Raw genomic sequence first — 23,518 nt, forward strand, 5'->3', positions numbered from 1 at the left:
GCCACTGAGTAAGAGTAAATGAATAATCTTAGGGGTCGTGTTAAAACTGTCGTTGTGTAATCGGTGAGCTTTCATGAGTTTGTAGTTTATGGTTAAAGTATACTAAACTACATACTAAAAAACTTTCTTTAGATATTACTTATGTGCCCCCAGTGGGACAGCGGTATATCTGCAGACTCACACCGTGCAAAACCGGGTTTTGATACCTGTGATGGTCAGAGCACATTGTGTAGCTTCGTGGGTAATTATAAACAAACAAATCACTCGTGTATAAATCCCAGACATTTGAATATCTGAATTATTATAGTCAAAGGAGAATAGTTTTATGTAGTTTACAACAAACATAATACGAATCTAGTTGATGAAGGTAATTCTACATGTTTGATCATTGTTACTAAATAACGTACTGAACTGGCTAAAATGTTTGCATATTATTGCATATTAATATTATTGTGTAGATGCCTGAAGTCTTTATTGAGTAAATGTCCGAGTAATACAAGAGAAGGGAGGGTATGTTGGACAAATACGTACGAGTTGTTATTCCGATCTGTATAAGATGGTGTGAGTCAAAACACATAAATGCCTGTTTTGTATAAAATAGTGCGCTTTTAGTATAATCTTTTGTGAAACGGATCAACGTTTTGTTGAGACATTTTCTCTGTACTTGGTGCAGAGTCGCATCATGTTACTCGTCAAAAGTTACAGGGCGTCAAATTGTTCAACTGTCTAGAAATTATATGAAGCAAACGGGCATTGCCAGAACAGTAGGGTATCTCTAGTTTATTGTATCTAGAATAACGAAAAGTCATCGAACTACAGGTAATGTTGTTCGAAGAAAGTCTACTGGTAGACACCTAAAATATGCTGCCAGAGATAACAGCATTTTGATCAGGTCAAGGTCGAAAGAAATCTTGCAACACCTTACCACACAAGTGGCATGAATACATTCACTCCAGGGTATTCAGAATAACATTGAATAAGCAACTGACCAAACCAAGTTATTTTGGAAGAAAGGCTATCTTCAAGTCTATGTTGTCTAGGATTCATTGTTGTTACCGTATTATTTGATAAGACAACGTGCCAGCTTATTTATTTAGAATACTAGAGATATGTCATATTTTCATATGAATCCTGTTTCCCGCTTGTTAAAGCTGTTGATCAGATTTGTGATTGCCATTTACTTGAAGAACAGATGAGAGAAGACTGTTTTTTCTCAAAGTAGGTGGTGTTGTATATATTTGTACAACATGCTGGAAAACTGCTCTTCATATCAATCAGGAAAACGTCAATGGCGCCGCCTACAAGCATCACACGGAAACGATATTTCTACGATATACTTGGACAAGGTTTGTCAATAGTTTTTAGAGGATGACAATGGTACTGCCAACAGTACACATATTGTACAGGATTAGTTCGACCATGAGGACGTTATAAGATTGCCAGAGCCAACAAAGTTTCTAATTTGTAATCCCATTAAAAACATCTCCCACTGACATCTTCTGTGTTACATTAGATAAAAACATGGCAAAGGCTAAAAAGTTGACAGAGTTTGAACGTGGCAGAATTGTCGAGCTGCAAAATCAAGGTCTCTCTTAACGTGCTATCGCTGGTGAGATTGGGCGTAATAAAACTGCTGTTGAAGATTTCTTCATAGACCCTGAGGGATATGGAACGAGAATTTCAAGTGGTCGGCCCAAGAAAATTTCGCCGACGTTAACCAGGAGGATTTGACGGGTTGTTCGGCAAGACATCAGTCGACCGTCGAATCAGATTAAGGCCCTTACGAACGCAGAATGCGGCTCAAGAACAATCAGACGGCATCTACGAGATAAAGGCTTTAAAAACCGTAAACGTCTTCAAAGGCCACGCCTCCTTCCACGCCATGAAACAGCTCGTTAAACTTTGCTGAGAAGCACCAAACATGGGACGTAGAAAAGTGGACAAAGGTTTTGTTCTCTGATGAGAAAATATTTAACCTGGATGGTCCAGATGGCTTCCAACGTTACTGGCACGACAAGGATATCCCACCGGAGCGATTTACTAAACGACACAGTGAAGGAGGTTCCATCATGATCTGGGGTGCTTTTTCCTTCCATAAAACAATAGAGCTTCAAGTTATACAGGGGCGTCAAACAGCAGCTGGTTGCATTGGCACGTTGGAGAAAGCATTCTTATTGACTGAAGGCCCTCGCTTGTGTGGAAATGACTGGATCTTTCAGCAGGACAACGCTGCAATCCACAATGCCCGCAGGACAAAGGACTTTTTCATAGCGAATAACGTGATTCTTTTTTACCATCCAGCGTGTTCGCCCGAACAGAACCCCATTGAAAATATTTGGGGGTGGATGGCAAGGGAAGTCTATAGAAATGGACGTCAATTCCAAACAATGCATGATATTCGTGAAGCCATCTTTACCACTTGGAATAACATTCCAGTAAGCCTTCTGCAAACGCTTATATCGACCATGCCAAAGCAAATGTTTGAAGTTATTCGCAATGACGGCCATGCAACTCACTACTGAGACCTCTTGTTGGGCATTTCCTACCCTGTTTAGGACTTCTTTTTGGTGTAGTCTTACACTTTTGACCAGCTAGTATTTAGGCTAATTTCATAGCGTTCACATTTTCCCTATTAAATGCTTAAAACATTTTTTATTTTTATTTTTTCCCTTTTCTTACTTTTATCTTTCGACGCTCTACTCAAGTGGTTGAGTCTAACAATGCAAAATGCATATTTTTTCTTTATGTTCATTGGCCTTAAGATTTTGGCCAGCAGTGTATATATATATATATTTCTCCAATGTGTGCATATGTTTCTCGAGGATTAAAGTGCTATTGCCATTTAACAGAACCAACCAGAAACGTTGCCGTGAGGTCCGAGTGTTACTTATTGTGTATGCAATCTGTTTTTTACTTACTTTGTATTTTGAGTTATTATAACATGGCATCCATGTAAAGTCTAGGATAACAATTGTTGTTGCTTTCTTAATGCAGAACTAAGTTATGGGTTTTCTACGCTCTGTCTACTGTAGGGAATCGAACTCCTGATTTTAGCTCATCGTCTTAAAACAACCACACACGATACTGATTCCTAAGTTAATGACCTTATATACGTCATCATGACACTGCTCACTACAAGAAATAAATGATCATCACATACAGAAAAAGTAAATATATATGTAATGTAGATGATACTTGAGGGGTTGGGCGTTATTTAGTTACTCGTAAGTTTGTTTTCGATTGGCCATAATATACTTGGTGTGATACACACACTTCACCCAATTCAGATTGAAACCGCTGCCTATTCGTAGCGGAACTACCATGAAGTTAGCAAACAATTTAACAATGTAAGCGTTTAGTAGAAAGTAACATTTTATCTTTTTTTTATAAAAATCAATTGATTTGATCAAGAAATTCTTCATCAAATAATAACTTAAATCGCTAGCATCGTTTATGTTACCATTAGCCTTTTCAAGTCTTTGTAATTCTCTATAATGGGAAGAATAGACAGATAGAGACTGATTGGAAGAGATAATCAGAAACGGAGAAAAGAACAAAATTAGTTGCAACAGATAGATTTCAAACAGAAAAAAAATTTAGGCAGTTACTTAGGGAAAGTCATTAATTTATAAACATAAAAGAGAAACCTGAATGGTTAAACAAAGAGAAACTTAAATGCGTAAGTTAATATATATCAGTTAAACCTTTCAACGACACACGAATATATGTTTGAACAAGAATAATAATTATGGATTTACACACACAAGTAGTCACTTTTAAAGCTACGTACGTTGTCATTCTTCAATGTGGTAAAGTAATTTTCATATTAATTGGTGATGGAGCAAGGTCTCCTAATTAGAGATGTATTTTAGCCTTTTGAACAAATTACAAAATAATTACTGAAGATTACCATTATGACTCGATTTAGACTATTTGCTTTTCCTGAGGCACGCCTACAAGTTAACCAGGTTGATTTCAACTGCAAAGGTAATTCTTAGATTCGTAACAAAAATATAGTCTTACATGATAAGTTTGAATTAATTAAAACTACAGATTTATATATCTTTTTCTGTAATGTTATTTATTAACCTCGAAAGAGTGTAAACATTTCTTGTTAACAGAAGTTTTTGACAAATATCTTTTGTTTCTTGTTTTGGCACTTTCATAAAAACGTCTACGAAACAATCCGTAGACTTTTATTATTTTTAAACTTTCATATAAATATTTTAATTTTTCCTTAAGTCTAATACGCCGAAGCTTTAGCAAACTGTGTTATTTATTGTGTTTAGCGATGGAGGCTGTTTTAATTTGAGGAATTCTCAGTTGTTGTTTTTTTACGGTCTTTTAGCGATTTTACGAGATTTATTTATTCTAAAAAATTTCCAGACAATAAAATACGTTAAGTTGTTTTTTTTCTCAGTAAGGTTGTCTACAAAACGTCGATACTTGTGTTTTCTAAAATAGACAGAGAGTATTTTAAGCAAACAAAGTGAATGTGTAAGGTTAAATAGCTTATGGGAGAAAAATAAATGTAATAAATATTTAATTATAGGGTGTACGAGAGAGAAAGTTACAGAATAAAGATATACTTATAGCATGTACGAGAGAGAAAGTTACAGAATAAAGATATATTTGTAGCATGTACGAGAGAGAAAGTTACAGAATAAAGATATATTTATAGCATGTACGAGAGAGAAAGTTACAGAATAAAGATATATTTATAGCATGTACGAGAGAGAAAGTTACAGAATAAAGATATACTTATAGCATGTACGAGAGAGAAAGTTACAGAATAAAGATATACTTATAGCATGTACGAGAGAGAAAGTTACAGAATAAAGATATATTTATAGCATGTACGAGAGAGAAAGTTACAGAATAAAGATATACTTATGGCATGTACGAGAGAGAAAGTTACAGAATAAAGATATACGTATAGCATGTACGAGAGAGAAAGTTACAGAATGAAGGTATATCTATAGCATGTACGAGAGAGAAAGTTACAGAATAAAGATATACGTATAGCATGTACGACAGAGAAAGTTACAGAATGAAGGTATATTTATAGCATGTACGAGAGAGAAAGTTATAGAATTAAGATATATTTATAGCATTACGAGAAAGAAAGTTATAGAATGAAGGTATATTTATAACATGTACGAGAGAAAAAGTTATAGAATGAAGGTATATTTAAATGGTATACGATGTAGAAAATTATTGAATTAAGATGTATTTAAATGACGCACGAGGCAGAAAATTATGGAATAAAAATGTATTTTACACTATTCCTTGGTAAAAGCGTAGCCCAAGAGTTGGCGGTGGATGGTGATGACAAGCTGCCTTCCCTCTAGTTTTGCATTGCTAAATTAGGGACGGCTAGCGCAGATAGCCCTCGTGTAGCTTTGCGCGAAATTCAAAAATAAACAAACAAATCCTTTTATTACTATAGTTATCGAAAGCGTTCATCGTGGTTATTTTTGATTAGTTATTAATTTATAAAGAATAATAGACAATCTGTTTCTTTTTTCTTTCATGTATTTGGCATTATTTAAATGTTTTCATCAAGAGAAATTATGCATAGGTAGAGAACTACTTAGATAGTGATTGATTTATTTGCTGAATCTAATATATCATTAAGATAGATATATAGACTTATAACAACGGATAAAAGATAAGATAGGCAAACTGACAATTAGAAAGATTGATTAATTTATAACCATAAAGAGAAAATTACAGGGTGAAACAGACTTTATTATTACTTCCTGTGTAAAAAATTACAACAGCACGCTATCCTAAAACCTGTAATTCGTGGAAAGAATTTTAGAAGATTTCCTATATATCTATTTTTATTTTAGATTTATCTAAAAAAAGAAGAACAAAAAACAGTTTAGATATTAATTTGTGACGCAGCCCTCAATCTTGCTGAACGGTTAATAATAGTAAACAATATCCGTGTCTTGAAAATAAAGGTGTATTTAAACATTTCTTATGTCTGCCTGCTTACGGACTGTTTACTGAAGACTAGCTATCACGTAAAATTATCGTGTAAACACACCTGAAGCGTTCGCATACCGAGACACGTTCAGTAAATAGGTCAAGATTTATTTCAGAGATTACGAACTAAAGCTGAGGAAGGAGTAGAAGCGAGTAAGAAAGATATTAATATAAAAAAAAAAGTGTTTGTTGTCCCTTAACTTTTGTGTGTAAAATATTTTTCTCCCTTATTTTCCTCCATGTTCTTTGATACGATTCTGCAATCAATATAAAAAGTTAAAAAATTGTAGTATAATGTTTGAAATATAGTGACTAAAAAGTCATATTACAATTTAACTTTCGATTTATATGTATATATCCTTTTCTATCCATTTCAAACACAGTTTTCTATCTATTTACTGAAATTTTGAAGATACGCTCTGTATCTTGCTAAAAGGTTACTTACAAACATTCATAGAACTTTCCTAACGAAAACAGATAAACAACGGTTACACAATAAAAAAGAATGTTCTATCAGAACTTGTAAATGATTGTTTATGTTTTAATATTATCATATAAATTAGTGAAGATCTGATAACAGTGGCATTTCAAATCCCGTAGTATATTATTCCACTTTTTTCATATAGATATAAAAACACCTTGAAATTTTAAAGAAATCTCCTTTTTTAAGTAATTTCTAGTTAAACACATCTGAATAAAATATTTAATCCTGTGAACACATCTCTAAGTATTTGATTATCAGACTTTATAAAATGTACAGTTTAATTTCCCACACAGATGAATAAACATTTTTTTAATAAAACGTGTACAGTTCGTTTCTTACAACACAATATCACAGTCCACATAAGCCACATTGACTTGTAACAAAAAACTGTCATTCTTCATATCATGTGACAACAATTTCGAAATTACTTTATATAGAAAATTATAAAAATTTCAAACATATAGCAACTTATGCGCATGTTTGTGAAATAAAATTTAATTATTTTTTAAAGCTTTGACAAAAAATAAAATCAGTAAATGAGTATAATTAGTCATAATACATCAAAGTCTTTGTTTGTGTTCGGTATTTTATGACAGTGTGAAGTCTGTCAACTCTAACTACATTTTGTAAAAAATTGTACATTTTTGAGATAATATTCGTTTCTTTGGATGTAAGATTTTCATTTTTTATTCTTGAAGTTTGAGCTAATTGAATGTAATGGATCATTTTGGCGTTCCTTTTGTCATTAGACATTTTAAAATTAATTGGTGTTCTATAGAAATACTTTGAGCGTAAAAAAAGGCCATTATGTCAGTTCTGTGATGATTTGAATTTAATAAGTAGTTGTAAAGCCTATTGAAAAAAGTTCCTAAAGTACTGAATGTTTCTCAGTAATACATATACATACTGTTTTACCACAGTATGTTAGGTCAGAAACCTTTTAAAGTCTCGTTAAGATTTATATATTGTGGATGCGAACGGTTTAATATGTGTAGGGGGAAAAAACGAAGTGAAAAGAAAACTAATAAACATAGAAAAATGGCTCATGAATAGTTTATAAAAACTCACTTAAACAAAACCTTAAAGCTACCAAGCGGCCACATCAAGAGCCATTTCTAAGCTAATGTTTGACGAAAGAAGGGGAGAAAGGTCTTTTCTTGAGGTCCTGGGGCGTCTCTTTCCGGTTCACGACGGGTTCCAAACACCAGCTACCTAGAACACTTTACATATATAGATATAGTGAATAGAAGGAAGAAACTCTCCTCTCTGTGTCTGTGATGGATGATCATTATGAGTGGAACAAAGAGTGCAGATGTTACATGAACTTACTAGTGTAATGTAGAAATACCATATAATTTCATGTGGCAGATAGATAGTGTACTATCTAATGTCACATGAACTTACTAGCGTAATGTAGAAATATCATATAATCTCATGTGGTAGATTGATAGTGTACTATCTAATGTTACATGAACTTACTAGCATAATGTAGAAATATGATATCTTGTGTGATGCGTATGTAGATTTATAGATAGAGAGACAGGTAGAAATATGGATAGACAATGACAGTGTACCATCAGATGTTACATGAACGTAAATTTATACAAATCAATACATTTGATATCTTTGAAACCTTTTTTATCGTTTTAAAAGTCACCTGCAGCGAAGAGAACGGATATTTTTTTTACATTTCTTGTCATTACTGATCTCTACTGAGGTTGCGACTCGAGCACCCCCTTGTAGTTAAAGTGCCTGAACTGTGACTTAGGTTATCTTTATTCTTTGTGCGTACGGTTCTTACAAAAACTTGCTGCGTGGGGTCGTAGTTTCACTGAAAGTGTGAGAGTCAACTCGTATTATTTATTTACACAAGAGTAGTCCAAGATGCCTTCCTTCTCGTTTTTTGACCCCAACATCACAGCGGTATGTCCGCGAACTCACACTGCTAGAAACTGGGTTTCGATGCCCGTGGTGGGCAGAGCACAGACAGCCCATTGTATAACCTTGTGCTCAATTCCAAATAATCAATCAATTCTAGTCCTCCATTTTAAAACATTAGGAGTGGCTATGCACGTATAGTTCTTGCACCAGAAAATTACTAACAAACAAACAATAAACTGAAATATTCTTCAATCACAAGAACATACAAACCTTTGATACACGTTTGTCCCAACGTCTCTTTAATGAACAACAGACTAATAGCTTATTTGTATCTGAGCAGTCTGTCGCCCCCATAACTTTCCATCAAAAGCAGGTTTGGTTAAACCAGGGTTTCCTATCTAATGTTTATATAACATTATCATCGATTCTTGCACAGAGTTTGTGATAAATCTATCTCAGTATAAACCACTACAACATTGGTGAGACTCAGCTGCAAAGAAATAACATTTTCAAGAGTAGCAGGAGACTGTCGTAAGCACTAGTGTTTTAATACCGTTCACTGCTGGTAGGGTTCACTTATTGTATCACACTGAGTAATTTTATGTTTGTGTTTGTTACAACTCTCAGAGTAAAGAACTGACCAAAATATCGTGTGCGATCATGAATAATACACTAAGTATTTACAGAACTAACTTAGATGTTTTTTTATTGTTGGTGCTCAATAAAACTGAACATTGTTAAAAAAATTGTGTTGTAAATTGACACAAATAACGTATTATTTCATAACAATAAAAATCATGTCCACCAAAGCAGACTTGTGTGAACATTAACAAGAGTTGTTGTAACGATATAAAACCATAAGTTTTTGTGTTTTTTAACAGTACATATGGAATGTGTATTTAACTTCAAATTGGATTTATTTAAATACATTATTGTGTTCTGTACACACTATTGTGTTACACTTGTACTGTGAGTAGGTAGATTGTACACAAGGATCGTATATCAACCAACACATATGGGTTATGTTTTGTTAGCCCACAGTGATAGTGTTGTTCTTAACGTAAATATGTATTGTAACCAGCCATTCAAACACCAGGTATATCCTTAACAAAACACAAGTTGAATTTAAGCTTTGTTGTCCTTTCGATTGTTCTACATTGAAAATAATAATTTCAGAATAATAGTTAACCTGGTCTCACTCACGAATCGTTACTCAGGCAATGGTACTTCCATCAGCCCTTAAATGTTTTGTCGTATTTACCATCATACTTAGCGTGTGTTGTGACGTCACATTTCCTCAGTTAAAAGAAACTTAGGCCTAAATTTTGAGTTTCTTTCATTTATTTGAACATTTTTATTTTCGTATGAAAAAGTATAATCCATACTTGTCTAAAGCAAATTTTCAGTTTGGCCAGTTACAGCTTTACATGTTATATGTTATCAAACCCAGCAGTGTAATACGTGACATAATGTACAGGATGGCCCGTAAGTCTCTAACCATCCATATATCTTATGTATTCAGTGTATCTGTGTGCTGTCCCTCATTCTCGCTGCATAATATCATGCGACGCCATATTCTTAAAGTGTAAATGGGCTTACATTGGCCATATTTCTCTGAAAAAAAGAAACAAATTTATAATACATGTGTAATTGAATATAACATAATAACATATGGATGGATAGGAACTTACAGGCCACTCTGTACAAGGTAGGCCTAACATTAGCAGCAACCGTCGATTCTAGTGACATCAATTTAAAACATCTGATGGTCACTATGGCTGAGTATGCAAGAAAGGAAAAGAAAAAATAACAGTTTATAATAAAGTATTTTGTCCTGACTTTGTACAAAAACATTAAATCATAGTGTAAGTCTTGTATGGTCACGTACAAACAAAAATAGGAAAATAAAATAAACCTCGTTTATTACATAAGTTAAGCCTGGAAACGTCAATGGTAACACTCTGTAGATATGTACGTCATATGGTAGAGGCAGGAAAATCTTATTGTACTAACGCTTGAGGGATGGCGAGAACATTTTACTAGAATAACTCTTCACCCGTGACACCAGCTTGTAATATTATTTGAAACATGGCTGTTATTTGTTTTCTGAATTTGGATCCTTGTTTCTTCGACTGAGAATAAAGGTTTTCGATTACTTGTATTTACCAGAAAATTAAGAAGCGTTTGTTTGTTTAAAGTTTTACACAAAGCTACTTGAAGAATATCCATGCTACCCGTCTCTAATTTTTAAGTGATAGACTGCCAACTCTTGAATCACTCTTTACCAATAATGTCATTAGCCGTCACATTATGACGTTATTACGACCAAAAGGGTGAGCACGCTTAAAGATGGGATTTGAACTTGCAGCCATATACGAAGTGGGCATCACGTTTGAATAATATATATCAGTTACTGTTTCCTTTCCAGTTTCACTTAACCAAAGTTTGAAGCTCTGCCGTAATAAAGTAAGACTGGTTGGTTGCAGTATTACTATTTATATAGTAGTTGACCCTTTGCTGGCACGTTTTACTAGCCGTAATAGCGATATTTGATACCAATAACAAGATATGTCTTGATGATACAGAAGTCTGGGGCTTTAAAAGTTGTGGATTAAATTGTATCTATTACAACGCTACTTTTTCTAAATAAGACCCTGCATGTCAAGGTGGCTAGAGCCTTGACTAGTAATCTGAGGGGCGCGGGTTCGAATCTCCATCACACCAAACATACTCGCTCTTTCAATCGTAGGGACGTTATAACGTGACGGTGAATCCCATTATTCGTTGGTAAAAGAGTAGCTCAAGAGTTGGCGGTGGGTGGTGATGACTAGCTGCCTTCCCTCTAGTCTTACACTGCTAAATTAGAGATGGCTAGCGCAGATAGTTCTGTCCTTTCAGCCGTGGGGGCGTTATAATATTACGATCAATTCCACTATTGGTTGGTAAAAAATATAGCCCAAGATTTGGCGGTGGGTGGTGATGACTAGCTGCCTTTCCTTTAGTCTCACGCTGCTAAATTAGGTACGGCTAGCACAGATAGCCCTCATGTAGTTTTGCGCGAAATTTAAAACAAACCAAGTCAAACCAGATAGTCCTTGTGTAGCTTTGCACGAAGTTCATAAAAACAAACTTTCTAAGTAACAAAGAAAAAGATGGTGGACAAATTATTTTCACATTCACGCTGTTTCAATAGATTTCTGTGAAACAAGAGTATGAAAGAGCGGTGACACAATCTATCAATAATTCAAAATATACGCAGTACTAAATTATCACACACTCATTCAAGCAAAGACGAAACAGTAACTGAATTTACCTTTAACCCCAAATAAAGGCTCATAAGTAATGTTGTTCATAAATTCGTGAAACTCCTATGCATAACTGATAACAATTTACTATTATAACACTTATGAATAGATAAAATAACAACTGCTTAATGACAAGTCTCTGGAATGAACATAATAATTGTATACTTTTCTTCCATGTTGTATATTCATCATTTATAATCCATCTTATTGTAATAGACATAACATGAGTGTCAGCATCTATGTATGTAGCCAAAATCATCTATTGAATGGCACAACAAACAAAAATTCTTAAACTATTTCACACTTTGAGCATTCAACATCCAGACAATTAGAAAAACAACCGAAGTATGTGCAACAACCATTTATTTAACACAGAATATAATTTTAAATAAATGTACTCTCCTCAAAACAAAACAAGACATTAATAAGAACTGTGCGTGAGTGTTTGATTATATCTTTATTAATGTGATTTTTATATGTAATACCACTTTTAATACATAAAAATATAACATTTTATCCCAGTAAAATTTGGAGCTCTTTGCACTAAATTATTTTGATGCAATGAGTTTGATATGACTAAAGAACACAATCCGAACACATTTTCAGTACAGCACTTCCCGGTCAAAAACACAAAATTTCTTTATTAAAAAAAATGTTCACTTTCATTAGTTTTTCAATGAGATATGAATACTACGATAAGTGATTAGTAGTAAAACCATCCGCTTGCAGAGTGGCGTTCCTGTTAGTATTTTTTTATTTCTATTTTCGTTATACTTTGAAATATTATCGTATTTTCTTGTTCCTCTGATATTCATATGAACCATAGTACCTGATATTATTAAGTGATACTTTGCAGCTAATTTTTTGTTCATGATGAAATAATTACTCAAAATACATAAAATATTTTAATTATCAATACGTGTTTATAATCGATAAATAGCTGATTGTCTTAAACATATGGTCATAACTATCAGCTTAACTAAATTGAAGAACTCGTGTCACTTGAAATATTAACATGAATGAAAAGTATGATTTTTTTTAATTTGAGTTCAACTAAAATTACGTGATCCTGCATTTGAATATCGAACTCATAGTCAAACAATCCGAGGGCCGTGGGTTCGAATCCCGGTCACACTAAACATGCTTGCCCTTTCAGCCATGGGGGCGTTATAATGTGACGTTTAATCCCACTATTCGTTGATAAAAGAGTAGCCCAAGAGTTGACGGTGGGTGGTGATGACTAGCTGCCTTCCCTTTAGTCTTACACTGCTAAATTAGGGACGGCTAGCACAGATAGCCCTCGAGTAGCTTTGTGCGAAATTCAAAACAAACAAACAAACATAGTCAAACAAGCTACCGCATCCGGCCGCACTCGTTTTCAAGAAACTCCCAGGAAAGTCTTTTTGAAATTATGAAGCAACTTAATGACAAGATAATTTTCGTACGATTGGCTTCAGAAAAGATCACTTGAGTTTAACTACCCAAACTGCCAGTTTTTCTTCGCCTTTACAGCAGTACTAATTAAAAACTGGTTTATGCGACTATTACAACCACGAGTAAACAGCATTTTTCACTACTGGATTAATGAATTAACCGCATTTCAGTGAATTACGTATGATTTATCTCTAGCCAAAGATAAATAGGTATAGACTTAATCTTTACCAGTTGATCTAAAATTTACAGACCAAGTGAAGTTTTATTACTTGCGATTGTATCATTCGGCTTTTGAGTAGGAAGCTTTTGACAAAAACGTGAGACACGTACAAAATAACAGAGAAGTTGCGTCCAGAACAGATTAATTCTTCACAAGGTTCTTTCAGCAATGAATTACCACATTTTGTAGCTGTTCACTCTTCTAGTTCTTCCCTGATCAGATAAAACCTAAAACTATACACTAAATTACTACAATGCTACTGAATAAAACTTATGATAATGATTGCTTAATTAATACTTTGTGAAAAACTGTCATATTGTTTTCAAAAATCGCATGTTTTATTGACCATTAACTTTATCATTGTAGTAAGCATGAGGGGCCGGGCATGGCCAGGTGGTTAGGCAGCTCGACTCGTAATCTGAGGGTCTGAAGTTCAAATCCCCGTCACACCAAATATGCTCGCTCTTTCAACCATGGGTCAATCCCAGTATTCGTCAGTAGCCCAAGAGTCGACGGTGGGTGGTGATGATTAGCTGCCTTCGCTCTAGTTTTACATTACTAAATTAGGGACGGCTAGCGCAGATAGCCCTCGAGTAGCTATGCGCGAGATTCAAAACAAATCAAAACAATCATAAATATGTGAAACTGCTATGCATAATTGATAATAATTTACTTATGTAATACTTATGAATAGATAAAATAAACATGATTGAGACTATTACAACTGATCCTTTGCAGGTTTGTTAAATTGAGTCATAAATTCATTTGCAAAATTCGCGATACGAACAAGTACACGAAATAAGCAATTTCTACCAAAGAAAAAGTATTAACACACACAAGTTTTTAATCTCGAAATTACCTACGACATTGTACTTTAATAATACATCTTCCTCTTCGTAAAATTGTTTGAACATTGGTAGTTAAACCTACTTTTGGTTTTCCATAAAGATATGCAGTGATATTTTAAAGAACGTTTTCTTTTTAAACTTAAACATAGGTTAATAACTTATACTGTACAATTCTTATCAAAAGAAAGATGAAAACAAAATAAAGTTAGAAAACAATTAAAAATACAAAAGTTAGGTTAAATTGGAGATAAAACGATTTTTTTTGGTGACTACACTTGTTCCGTGTTTTCAAAAGTAATTCACCAAACAAGTGATCACTCTTTGCCTATAACAATATGGTAATAACATACATACTGTGAGACGGAAGATGGTGAAATTTATTTATTTCAGTATTTACTGAGAGAAACAAAACGCAAATCTTCGTGAAAAACCAAAACTGATGAATAGAAAGGATAAACTTAGGGAACAGAACATCAGGGCGACAAAAAAAAAGAATAATAAGGAAAGATCGACTAAAGTTGACAAAAAGAGGAGGAAACAGATAACTAAGCAATAATAAAATATATATATATACTTTAAAATGAAACGACGATACGAGGTAAATTAAAAGTAAAGTAAACAAGTAAAAACTAAATAAAACACAAAAGAGAAAAGACATAAAAACATGTAAATGAAAAAGTGAGATGAAAATGAGATGAGAGCAGTGGAATAGGAAAGTTGACCAATAACAAAATGTATAATAAAAATTGAAGAGAAATAAAGGATAAAAGATATTCGTAAATATACTCTTCAAAAAAAGAAACGCAAAAGGCAAAATATGAGACAAATTGTTAACAAGTTTATTCCGGAATAGTTCTGTATGACATGTGTGAAACTTTGCACATTCACTGCTGAACATCCAAAGTCTGCAAAGGCGAAGTCCACGCTCACTAGGTGAAGTTTAACGTCAATAACGAGTATGCCCTTCGTGAGCATCAATAACTGCTTGGCATCTCCTGCCCATGGAAGCGATGAGATGACGAATCACATCCTGTAGAATGGCTGTCCACTCAGCCTGCAAAGCTGTTGCAAACTGAGGTAGAGTCTGCGGTTGAGGTTGTCGCCGTCGCAGACGTCGGTCCAACTCGTCCCAAAGATGTTCGATGGGGTTTACATCTGGTGATCTGGAGGGCCAGAGAAGAACGTTGATGTTGTGGTGTCTCAAGAAGACAGTGGTGAGTCGGGCTGTGTGAGGACGGGCGTTGTCATGTTGAAAAACGTCGTTGACGTTCACCATGATGGGTTGCACATGGGGCCTAAGAATCTCGTCGACGTATTGTTGAGCCGTAAGATTCCCTCGAATGTGCAAAAGGTCTGTTCTGGCATTGTAGGCGATGGCAGCCCACATCATGACGCTGCCACCACCAAATCTGTCAACATCCTGCACACAGTTTGCTGCAAAACGTTCACCTCGGCGACGGTAAACACGGGTCCTTCCATCCTTCCTACGAAGCATAAAACGTGATTCATCGCTGAACTAAACATGCCTCCATCGTCGATGAGGCCATACCCGATGTGCCCGAGTCCACTGCAGCAGTGCTTGACGATGTTGCTGGGTTAGGATGACGTCTCTGACTGGGCGTCGAGGTCGGATTCCTGCATCTCGTAGACGGTTGCGTACGGTCTGATCGGAAATCCTACGCAGCCCTGGTATGGTTGAGGCTGTGGACGTCGCAGTGGTGGTCCTATCCCGAAGGTGACGTAATCGGATGTTGCGATCTTGTGCGGGCGTAGTCACACGAGGTCTGCCAGATCGTGGACGGTCACGAGTTGATCCATGTTGTTGGTGACGATTCCATAGCCTTGTGATGGTGCTTGGGTGGACATTCACAGATCTGGCAACATCTGATCGAGATTCGCCTGTTGGCGTTGTTGCGTTGTGCTTCAGTCAGTCTTGGCGTAACTGTATTGCGTGTCGGTGGCTTAACACTGAGCTATGGAAACCGAAAACCCGTCACTTTTATAGGGATTTTGCACATGTTGCACTTGCAGAACATGCAGATCTCTCAAACAAATTTATTGGACACGCATGCGTTTTGGCGAAAAAAGCCGATGTTTTCCTCCGTTTTCAAAGTGCGCAACTTTTATTGTCATTTTGGTCTGACAATCAGTGCCTTAACACGTGTAACATTACATACTCTGAGCTTGTAACGTTATTACATATATTTCTCTTTAAAATAACAAATATATCCCTTTTGCGTTTCTTGTTTTGAAAAGTATACATAAGATACGCGTTCAAATAAATAGAAGACCAGATTGAAACAGAATGGAAAGTTTGTTGTCAATTGGAACTTGCATGATGAGCTAACTATCTGTGCTCTGTCCACCACGAGTATCGAAACCCGATTTCTACCATTATAAGACTGCAGACATACCGCTGTACTTTTGGGATGGACATGAACTTATGATAAAAAAAAAAAATAAACAATTAAATTGAAACAAAAGAATAAAAGATAAAATTAAACGACAACAACGAAAATAAAGTCAAGTGAAAAATGAAACAATAACAATACATAATACTCAATGATTAGAAATATAAACGAAAGGAAAAGATGCCGGAGTAATATAAACAGATAATAAAGGATTTGATTAAAATAAACAATATCAAAATTAATAAAGACATTTTTATATTATAACTGGACTCCGATTATCTCTTTTCCATTTCTGCAATCTAAGTGTGAATGAAGTGTAATTTTCTGTTCAATATAAGTGTGAATAAAGTGTAAAATTCTTGTTCAATGTAAGTGTGAGTGAAATGTAATTCTCCGTTCAATATGAGTATGTATGAAATGTAATTCTCTGTTCAATATAAGTGTGAATGAAGTATCAAATATAAATAGTTTTTGATAAATGGAACCAAGGCTATGTTTTCTGAAGTTATTCTTTAACACACGACGACTCACTTTTAGGGACTTCTCCAACACTTTGATCTAAGCGCTGAAAAGGTTGTTGTTTTTCCTCTCGCCGATAGATCGAAAAAAAAATTACTTTTTGAATAATGTTTACAATTAGAATTTGAATTTTTTCTCAGTGTAAAAAATGTGTGGAAGTTTGTCATGTATATTACTTTCTTTTTGTTGAATAAAAATCAAGATGCTACCGAAACATTAGGAAAGTGTTAGATATCACTTTAGTAAGTATGATATCGATAGAAGTGTGAGGTACAGGGTGTTAGGAATGGAGCAACGCCGTTGATTTGTAAATCTATCGTATGAGACGTTAAAACATACGAAACCTTTTATCAATACGCTTACTAAAATTGTGAACCAGTTCATAGTTACGTGCGAAAACTATAGCGACAAACTGGTTCACAATTTTAGTAAGCGTATTGATAAAAGGTTTCGTATATTTTAACGTCTCATACGATAGATTTAAAAATCAACGGCGTTGCTCCATTCCTAACACCCTGTATCTCACACTTCTGTCGATATCATACTTACTAAAGTGATATCTAACACTTTCCTAATGTTTCGGTAGCATCTTGATTTTTATTCAACAAAAAGAAAGTAATATACATGACAAACTTCCACACATTTTTTACACTGAGAAAAAAATTCAAATTCTAATTGTAAACATTATTCAAAAAGTAATTTTTTCTTTCGATCTATCGGCGAGAGGAAAAACAACAACCTTTTCAGTGCTTTTATTTGCCCATCATGGCTAAGTGGTTAGGACGCTCGACTCACACTCTGAGAGTCGCGGCTTTGATTTCCCGTCACACCAAACGTGCTCGCCCTTTCAGCTGTGGGGGCGTTATAATGTTACAGTCAATTCCACTAGTTCGTAGTTACGTGCAAAAACTATAGAGACAAACTGGGAGTTCTACCAAAATTTACCCATCATGGCTAAGTGATTAGGACGCTCAGCTCATACCCTGAGAGTCGCGGCTTCGCATTCCCGTCACACTAAACATGCTCGCCCTTTCAGGTGTGGAGGCGTTATAATGTTACAGTCAATTCCACTATTTGTTAGCAAAAGAGTATCCCAAGAGTTTGCGATAGGGTGGCGATAACTAAATGCCTTCTCTCTAGTTTTACACTGTTAAATTAGGAACGGCTAGCGCAGTAGCTCTAGTATAGCTTTGCAGAAATTCACAATAAATCAAACTACCAAAAATTATTCACAATGCTTTATGTGCAGCTAATAAGAGTTCAGTGACTGACTGCAATTTTACTAAGAAGAGGTAGCGTTCGTGGTATCTGTACTTAGGTAATTATGAACGTATGTGTCACGACACGTTTCGTCAGCAGTCGGATTAAGAACAAAAACATTGAATATGAAGACACAATTTCAGCTTTAAAGTAACAATTAATATCAAATAGTATTTGAAGTCATTCTAACTGAAACTTGTAGTATGACACCACTTTCATGGTTTGAAGAATGATCTACAACGGACTTTAAAAGAAGGAAAATGCCTTTACACATCTTTTAAACAAAGGCCCCACTTCTTTCGTTGTCATTATCTGGGTCTCAAAAGAATTCAGGAGAACCGGCTTGACAACGACTTGAAAAGTTTTTTTTTTTTTCCCCTAATCGTTTTAAATACTAGAAACAGTTCCTCATATTTAAAACTCTTTGATACTCTGCTGTGATTAAGAAAGTTAAAAGGCTGACAAATTACCTCAGACCGAAAATACTTGACAATTTTAATTTTAAGATTAGCAATATTAGTTTTAGAAAGCCCTTTGCAAACTGTTTAAAATACCGTATCTAGAATACTTTGCAGTTTCAGCTTTAGGAAGTCCCATACAAACTGTTTAAACTGCTAGTGTGTATATCTGTAGTTTTGTAAGCCTGATCAATCAACAAAGTCTCTTTCTGTACAAGAGAATGAGCTGTTATTAAAATCACTGCAAAGAAGTTGTAAACATTATTTTAGAGATCAGAAAATTATTGATAACTTCTGACTCAAAATGAGTAAACCGTTTAGATCAAACTATATATATAAGTTAACTGTTTAGATCAAACTATATATATAAGTTAATTGTTTAGATCAAACTATATACATAGGTTAACTGTTTAAGTCATACTATATACATGAGTTAACTGTTTAAATCATACTACATACTACATCACTGTTTAGATCAAACTAAATATACGAGTTAACTGTTTAGATCAAACTATATATATGAGTAAACTGTTTAGATCAAACTAAATATATGAGTTAACTGTTTAGATTAAACTATATACATGAGTTAACTGTTTAAAATCACACTTTATACATGAATTAGCTATTTAAATCATACTATATACATGAGTTAATTGTTTAAACCAAACTATATACATACAAAGAAACCTAAAAATTATTGAAGTCAATTCTAAATAATAAAAAAAACTTTAAAGAAGTACCTAATGTCATCATGGATCTTGTTTAAACGGGTGTCTTTCGAGCTGGCATCAACTTGTCCTCGTATTCTATTCACCTAGATAAATTAATCTATTCTAGACAAGTGATTCAGTAGCGCCGCTATCTGACATATACAAAAAAGCAATCTTATCTTTCCAAAGTCATACTAATATTACTTATATATAGTAGATACTTCTCGTGTGTATTTGTCATTCACGCGACTTTGTGGATGGGATCTTCGTCACGCGCTTAGGAGAATCACCTATTATTCTTAATTTACCTCAGATCTGGTCATCCGTTACTTGAACTGAAGTTGATTATCTGTGACAATAAACTTTCACTTCAGAAATTCCTGAATGAAAATGTTCAGATATTGGACACAATATCCGAAGATATGTTAAATTACTCTAGTGACTGAGAATTATTGTTTAAACATGTAGTAAAATTAAGAAATTTTCAAGTATAAGCGAATCGTTCTGTTGCACCGGAGATGCTTTGTTTCGTGCAGTGCTAACGCTTCTTGATGACGAGAAACCCACTTGAAATAAAAATATATCTCAGAACGGTTGGTATGGGTGTGGTTTTGACCTTTCTGAGTCATCTTCAGAAAGATGACCCAGGAAGGTCGAAACGTTGTTCTCTCCTTATCAGTAAAAGTGTTAATACCCATGCCAGTAGTGCTAACGCTTCTCTCATGTTTATATAGATATTTTTCCCCCTTTTCCTCAACATCTCATTAACAGTTGAAACAGTATAGACGACCGAAACAAGTGTGTAGCTCTTTGACTTCATGTAATAAGTTAACTAATAGCAAGTTTGACGACATCATTTACATCATTTTTGTTACTTGGTCGACTTACTGGCGTAAAAAAAATAAACAAAATTGATTCAAGTTTTCAAAACAGTTTAAGTAAAAACGAAACCGCCAGACTTTCAATATGACAACTTGATATATCATTACATTGAAGAATAGTATAAACGCCTTACACTTAAACCCAAATATAGCGTAGTATAAAACATCTTCCCTTAACCCCAAATGTAGAGCAGTATAAATGCCTTGCCCTTAAACATAAAGAGAAAAATAAGATGGTTCGAGGTCCATTGTATTTGTTTTTGCTGCAAAAATCGCTAATCAAACATTGTTCTCTTAGCTAGTGTTAAATATTTTATGAAAAATAATCTGACAACAACATTCTTCAAAACACTTATTTTGCACAAATTCTTTTTACTCTTTCGTTATATTGCGTAACACAAATTTAATGTTATATTGCGTAACACAAATTTAATGTTATATTGCGTAACACAAATTTAATGTATTTTCATTTAAAAGAAATAACATGTTTTTAATAAATACAATGAGAAAGTTTAAATAAAAGGACTAGCTTGTTATTGATCCTCCATTTTAGCTTTCCCAACAAGCTGAACTTGAGGCTACCTTACCTCCTGTCTCGTCTTGCGCAATCCGTGGTATACTCAGGAGAAAGAGAAACGAACGCAAGTGCAGAAGGTGACAAAGTCGTTTGTTGCCGATGTTGATTTCGCTCCAAGGGAACAAACGATGCCAGCAAAATGGTAACGTGAACTATGAGAAACTATACGGCGACAGTAAGTACGAGAAGTAGGAAACTAGCGATTGTCTGGAGTGAATCAAGTGTGTTCAGCGTATTCCAAGCGCTTTGTGACTGCTCTTGTAATCAGGACATGTTCACATACGGAACGCTAAAAACATGAATATTTCATGCCCTTTACTTCAATTAAATATGTTGATTTATAGCAGGATTTGACTGCTTTAGTTAAGCCTTATCTAGCAACCATTAAAAGCTAATGAAATAAAATAGATATCTATTCGTTTGTCGGCTTCTCTCTATGTAAGTTATTAAGAATTTTTCAAAAATGAAAATATAAGTTATTACGCTTAAATATTCATTATTTATTGAGGTTCAAAGATAAGAGAGAGCCTAAAGCAACATCTTTTAACTTTGAGCGACATTTTAAATATGACAAAGCCAAAGATAGATAGCATTATATGTAAAACGTTGGTAATAGCACAATGTAAGGAAAAGTAAAATAATTTCGTAAAACGAGTATCTACGAAAACAGAGCCTATATAAAGGTAGGATACAATGTCTATTAGACAGATACGGTGCTCATGCTTACAATGTTTCACATACATAAGACTATTACTCCCTCTTCAGCCATTTGTGAGAACTAATTATTCCTAATGAAACAGAAGTATAAAGATGTAAAATACGTCATGCCATTACAATATATATATATATATATACATATTGTACTCATTATCTTCTATATATATTGTACTCATCACCTTCTATATATATTGTACTCATCACCTTCTATATATGTATATATTGTACTCATCACCAATATATATATAGACGTATATAAAAAGTGATGGAAAAAGGGAACAATAAACATACACTGGACTATAAAAGTGCGCTAACCACCAAGCTACGCTCGGATCCGATGAGTTCATTTGAATCAACTTCAGTACCTCGTGGTTTTTATTTCATTATGTAAGTGAAGTAAAGCATATTTAACAGAAACTATATACGTATATACTATTTTTACTTGTTTTTGAACAAAGTTTTTAGTTTCATTATTTTTTAAGTTGAGTAACTTATCGCTAAATGTTTTAAAAAACTTAAGTAAAGTAATTTATTGAAAGCTGTGTTGCCGAAGTTATGTAACTAAAGTGTTTCCCCTCGTGGCACAGAGGTAACTCTGTGGACATGTAATGCTAGAAACTAGGTTTTGATATCTGTGGTAGGCACAGAACAGATTGTCCTTTATGTAACTTTGTGTTTACCGATAAACAAACAGTCTAAAAGATCTACCTTCGAATGAAAATATTCCAGTTTATTATAAATTGTGCCAAATTTAAGAAACTGATAATGTAATACATTTTCGCCTAAACGTGATGGAATTTTAATATTAGGTGAAGGAAGTTTATAAATTTGGAAAGACAATTTGGGCGTTAATGAAAAATAATTTATTTCAAATGAACCATTTTACTTTTGTGTAACGCCTTAAGTGTTGTTCTAGATTTCCATGTCAACAGTGTTTGTGGTAGGAATAAACATAAATAGTTATGTTTATTCCAGTTACTCAAATTGTCAATTATTCTGTAAGTAAGATAAAAAGACTAGAATTGAAAACATCTTTAATAAATTACTCTCTTTGTCACCCAACCTCTCATTGGCTAAACAGCAAGTCTGAGGATTTATAACCCTAGAAATCGGGTTTCGATATCTGCGGTGGTCAGAGCGCAGGCAGTCCAATGTATAGCTTTTGCTTAAGAAACGAAGAGAAAAAAAATGTTAAACTAAGATAAGTTACCAACATTAAGTTAAGACTCGACGACCTTTAGGCTATATTTAAAATTATGTATGATACTGGCCACGTTGTAAACACGTTTTCTAAACTATATATGCACAATATTGCTTGTTGACCCATGAATTTGTTGATTGCTGGATCCATAGTACACAACAAACAGAAATACTAACACTAATTGAATGCTTCCATTACTGCTCAAATTTGAGAACAAGTGACTTTGCTCATTTCGTTACAAAAACTGTTGTAATACCAACATCGGTGTGGCCCGGCATGGCCAAGCGTGTTAAGCCGTGCAACTCGTAATCTGAGGGTCGTGGGTTCGCATCCCGGTCGCGCCAAACATGCTGGCCCTTTCAGCCGTGGGGGCGTTATAATGTGACGCTCAATCCCCCTATTCGTTTGTAAAATAGTAGCCCAAAAGTTGGCGGTGGGTGGTGATGACTAGCTGCCTTCCCTCTAGTCTTACACTGCTAAATTAGGGATGGCTAGCACAGATCGCCCTCGAGTAGCTTTGTGCGAAATTCCAAAACAAACAAACAAACCAACATCGGTAATGAACGGTGTATGATATAATAAGTGATCCCCTCGGTAGAGAATGGTATAATAATAAGT

General features: G+C 34.5%; 1 long non-coding RNA gene across 1 annotated transcript; it reads right to left on the minus strand.

The window, feature by feature from the left end:
* Window positions 1-13,637: 13,637 nt before the first annotated feature.
* LOC143250527 (uncharacterized) lies at window positions 13,638-21,252 on the minus strand. Its single transcript, XR_013028232.1, has 3 exons — window positions 20,993-21,252; window positions 19,555-19,628; window positions 13,638-13,915 (listed from the first exon to the last, which is right to left on the minus strand). It is a non-coding gene; the product is annotated as an uncharacterized LOC143250527 (long non-coding RNA).
* Window positions 21,253-23,518: the final 2,266 nt, after the last annotated feature.

This window comes from Tachypleus tridentatus, chromosome 1 (genome assembly GCF_004210375.1).
Source record: "Tachypleus tridentatus isolate NWPU-2018 chromosome 1, ASM421037v1, whole genome shotgun sequence".
Classification (NCBI taxonomy): Eukaryota; Metazoa; Arthropoda; class Merostomata; order Xiphosura; family Limulidae; genus Tachypleus; species Tachypleus tridentatus.